This window comes from Natrix helvetica (genome assembly GCF_964273705.1).
Source record: "Natrix helvetica genome assembly, chromosome: 3".
In the NCBI taxonomy this organism is placed as follows: Eukaryota; Metazoa; Chordata; class Lepidosauria; order Squamata; family Natricidae; genus Natrix; species Natrix helvetica.
In genome coordinates this window covers 114,148,160-114,153,308 of record NC_138549.1, presented here as the reverse complement: position 1 = coordinate 114,153,308, position 5,149 = coordinate 114,148,160, and the positions used below count along the sequence as shown (strand labels likewise).

General features: G+C 39.1%; 1 protein-coding gene across 2 annotated transcripts in view; it reads right to left on the bottom strand.

Moving 5' to 3' along the window:
• Positions 1 to 4,216, bottom strand: part of MOB3C (MOB kinase activator 3C) — a 49,655-nt gene extending 45,439 nt beyond the window's left edge. The window contains exons 1-2 of one of the 2 annotated variants that reach the window (XM_081946552.1): positions 3,906 to 4,216; positions 3,506 to 3,610 (exon numbers count right to left, since the gene is read on the bottom strand). The gene's annotated coding sequence lies outside the window, so the exon portion shown is untranslated. The remainder of the gene's footprint in view (positions 1 to 3,505; positions 3,611 to 3,905) is intronic. The other variant, XM_081946551.1, reaches the window with a different exon arrangement.
• Positions 4,217 to 5,149: the final 933 nt, after the last annotated feature.

Sequence of the window (5,149 nt, the reverse complement as noted above, 5' to 3'; positions counted from 1 at the left end):
GACGACGGCTTTCATTGTTGGGTAGAGGACAAGTTATATGATCTAACAATGCCATACCAGTCATTAAAGTTGGTATGTAGTAATATCCCCCTGAATATGTCTGCTGGTAAAGGAATTACGGTTGTCCTTGAATTTCCATCATGTTGAGGCACTATTTGCAGTTAGGTTAGCATAAGCAATCAATGAGGGCTTGCTCAGTTAGCCTCTCAACATTGCACAATGAGACCAACTGATAAGGTCCTACAGCTCCGTATGTATGTGTTCCACTTGTAATACCTGCCCCAAGCATTTGTGACCATAGCAGAATGAAGAGACTGCTTTTAAATGGGACAAAAGACAGTGGGGGGCCTGTTATGCTTTCTGCAAGTGAAAAAATATAGGTGGATTATGGCATTAGATCTATGGTGGTGCAGTGGTTAGAATTACAGGCTAATTCTGCTGACTGCCAATTGCCAGCAGTTTGACAGATCGATTCCCACCAGCCTCAAGGTTGACTCAGCCTTTCAACCTCCCAAGGTCAGTAAAATGAGGACCCAGATTTTTGGGGGTCAATATGTTAACTCTGTAAACCACTTAGAGACGGCTGTAAAGCACTGTGAAGCGGTATACATGTCTAAACGCTTTTGCTGTTAGCTCTATCCCTTAAGAGCCTCGCACTCAGCATGAATACATCTGTTTAGAAGTCTCTGATCTTTCAACTGAGTCTGGAATCTTGCATACTTAAACAGCACAGCCCTACTGCTGCTTCTACCCAGGAGATCTTTTCATGTGGAAAATGTATGAAGGTGCTAGATATGAACTGATGATTCTTCAGAACAGTTATCATTCAGATGCACCAGGATATGATAAGTTTTGAGCCAATTCTTATTAGGAGTAAAAATGATATAACTTAATTAGCTTAATTTTTCATTAAATGTATAAAAGGCATGCAGAATATCGTGCTACATATTTCATAACAAGAGGTAACGATCTGGTGGACGCCTAAAATAGATAATAAAACATGTATAGTCCAGTGGTGGAATTCACATTTGTTTTACTACCGGTTCTGTGGGCAAGGCTTGGTAAGCATGGCTTGTTGGACATGGCAGGGGAAGGATACTGTAAAATCTCCATTCCCTCCCCACTCCAGGGGAAGGTTACTGCAAAATCCCCATTTCCAGCTCATCAGCTGGGACTCGGGAGGCAGAGAATAGATGGCCAGTCAGAGGTGGTATTTACCGGTTCTCTAAACTACTCAAAATTTCCACTACTGGTTCTCCAGAACTGGTCAGAACCTGCTGAATACCACCTCTGGTATAGTCTGACATGTTGTACCTCATTGGGATGATTGCAGAGATGAAGGAATCGAAATTAACAAACAATACAAATACAAATACTAACAATAGTAACGAACTTTCTATGCTGAACAAGTATTGTGAAAATGACTAACAATATCTAATAGGTTCATCATAGATGTTCCCATGTGATGTGAAATAACCCTGAAGGAACAGTTCTTTGGAAATACTGCTCCTACCCATAGTTATGGTCCCATGATTCAGTAGCACAATTGTTTTTGTCCAAAGATAGTGTTGAATAAGTGCACATTCATTTTAAAGGCCTTTGGGTAGGGCTTAATTTTAAACAAGATAGCACAAGAGCAGACATAGAGGGGGGAAATTGATCTCTAGGAGAAAAAGATTACATATTTGTGTCCAATGTCTATTAATGCATTGTTCATGTGATATAATGCTAAAGTAAGTTGCTTCAGAAAGTCAGACTGTACAGCCAATTTTACATGAACAGTTAGGTTAAACATAATCAAGTGTACACTGATTTGGAAGTGAGTGGAACTCTAAGCACCTATAACTTTGTAGCTCATATAATTTTCTCAATCACTCTCCTTGAGCTAAGCATCCCCATTATTACATATTAAGGAGTCTGCCCTTTAGAAAATTATCACATGAAATCACTGTCAGCGTAAATATACTCAATCTTAATTCTGGTAGCTTTCTGAATGGAGGAACTCAGTAAGCCTATTACTCCAAATCAGATTACCGTTCAAAATCATGTGCCAAAGTTTACACTTGTATTGTTACAGATATTGATATTTCACATCCTAGCTGATGTTTCAGTTCTAGCTGAGCCTAAAGTACAATACCAAAAAGTTGTAGCTGGATGGAGCTAATGAGGACTAAGGACAGATAAGTTTAAAGATCAAAAGGCAGTTTATGGATTACTATTGGAAACCAGGATTATTAGCAGTAGCAATAGAACTTAAATTTATATACCACTTCATAGTGCTTTACAGCCCTCTCTAAGTGGTTAACAGAGTCGGCACATTGCCTCCAACAAACTGGGTCCTCATTTTATCGATTGCGGAAGGATGGAAGGCTGAGTCAATCTTGAGCCAGTCAGGATTGAACTGCTGGCAGTGAGCAGAGTCAGCCTGCAATACTGCATTCTAACTGGTAAGCCACCACAGCTCTTTGTTGTCAAAAATAAAAAACTATGGAACAGTATAAGGACTAATCCTGGTATAAACTAGTTTTTGCAAATTTATATTTCCTTATCTTTTTATTATTTCATGACTCTAATTATCATTGACTTGCTATTTCTTACAAATTTTCTACCCTTAGTATAATACTGCTTAGCCCAAAATGGATTTGTATAATGGGAATATATTTATGCTATCAGATTTGCTCAAAACCTGTGTCAAAGTTTTATATCACTTTGTTCCATAAAACCTGAATGTTGTTACTATTAAGGACTTTGTGAATTATATTCTCTGTTGTACGTCTTTGGAAATGGGTGAGTTTTGGAATGGGAGGAATGATGGCTTGTCCAGAAGCATCCAAATGAGAACTAATATTATCAATATAAATATCTCTCTTAGTTGGACTGATTTTTCCACCTGCGATGATTAGCTAGGGTGGAAAATGTGGTGGGAGCAGAAGCATAGAATGCCCTCCCCTCTGTAGAGAATACAAATTCTTTGGCAATATAGTCTCTGCATATATGTTCAGAAGAAAACCCCCTTATAGTAATAGGTTTATTCCCAAATAAGCAAAGTTTGAATGTAGTGGTACTGAAACCACTCATTTTTAGTGCTAGCAGTCAAGGGATTCTATTTTTCTTCCTTAATGGATTTTCTCCAGAAAGGGACATATTGAAAGAAGGAAAGGAAAAAGATGAGATGATCAAAATGAAAGAATGCACTGACTGCCTTAGACCACTGTTAAGGATAATTGCACAGTAAAAGCCTGACTGGAAACACTCTAAATCTTTAGGCTGACAGATTCTATAACAATATCAGCAAAGTGAAAGGTTTCCTCAAATGCCTCCCCAGGGAATTGTAAACGGCATGTTCCTTTTACACACCCAGAAACATGGCATTATTTTAGTTAAGCTAGTCTCTGTATCAAACACACAGAGGCTCATTTTCAGTTTGCTCCATTCTGTAATGATTCAGTCTGTTTAGAAAGTTTATTAGATATGGTGTTTGTAGCTCTTTTACCTTTTTTGCCACGGGGCAACCAAGGAGCCCCTAACTGATCTGAAAAACAGTCCTTATTTTGTGCTCCAGGATATCTCCACTCCACTCTGACCACAGGAGACTATTAGAACTTGGGCACTGCAAAGATTTGAAAAGATTTTAGTGTAATCCACTCACTTCTCTAGAGTTTTCCTCTATCCCAAGGCAGAACTTGTCCAGATCCATAGCAGTTAGCTTATACAGTACTAACAGTTGTAAAGTTAAGAAATATACTCTGGTGTATATTTGAAGATGGACTGCAAAGCTGCAAATGTGCCACTGCTAAGCTATAAACAACATCAATTCAAGAGAAAGATCCACTGTAGGAGTTGGCTTCTTGTCCTGCTTTGATCAAAGTTCTTTGTAAAACCAACTGTTTACAGAAAACACTCACCCACGACTCCACAGCTGATCCAAAGAAAATGTCCTCCTTCTGTACGTTAGTCCAGAAATGTCCAAAAGAAATTCCTGAAATTCTTGTAAAATTACTGGTGTGTTCAGAACTCAGGCATCTAGTATTTTCATTTACGAAATCCTTTTGGGGCTTTTCATTAAATACTCTGCTTTCTTTTTTCCTTTCTTTTTTGCCTCCTCCTAGGTGATGTCATATCCTGATTGTGTCTAGAGAACTTCAGCTGTCCTTGCTGCAACACATCAGTTCTTTCACCCTCCCCCAGCTACGCCTCTTACACTCTTGTGTAGAAACCCCAATGCTAGAAAGATCCTTGTGAAATGCTCTCCCCCTCCCCTTTCTCTTACACACACACACACACACACACACACACACACAGCCTCGGCTTTTGTTTCATTTCGTTTTTCTTGGCTCCAGATTAAAAGGAAGTTTAAGGCCACATTATTAGGAAGATCAGCAAGGAAACTGAAATTCTGCTGCACCACACCGCTTCCCCTGCTCTTCATAACTCCTAGATAAAGAGATAAGCTTTTCAGTTGCAAAAGAGCCAGGAGGAAGTTTTCTCTACTTAGCAAACAAAACCAGGTAATAAGACAGCTCACGCTCCCAACTTTTTTTTGCAATGTTGGGAGAGAAGAGGTTTGGCTAAAGAGCGCAAAAACAGGTAGGAAATGCATGTAAGAGAAGAGGCAGAAAATACAATAATTGACAAGTCTTTATTTTGCAGGCTAACCATCTTTGTGTACTCCTTGCTCGCTTGGCTGATCTCAAACACATAGACTATATACACATGGGAAAGATAGGGCAGGCCAGATCAGCTGACAAAGACATTAGTGGATCGTGGTTTGTTAAATAACAGTCGTCCCCCGTCCCGCCCGTCCCGCCCCCCATCGTCCGCGTGCTGTACTGATGGCTTTGGAAAGTATCCAGTATCCTGAGAACTTTTTAAAATGAAAAGTTCTGGTTGAATTTAATTTATGGTTAAAATAAATTTAATTTATTTTAATCCACACGGCAGTCATAGAGCTATCTTCTCCCCCAAAAGCATCAATGAGTTTAATATGGGTTCAGAGGGAATTGCTGTTAAGTCTGCTTCCTAAAATTATCTTAATATTTTTTATGGATCTACATACATGCATAGGTTACTAAGGAACAACAAAAATTGTCTCAAAGTGAAGTCAGATTTGGGATATGTGTCAATATTATGTATGTCAGGGTTCCCCAAC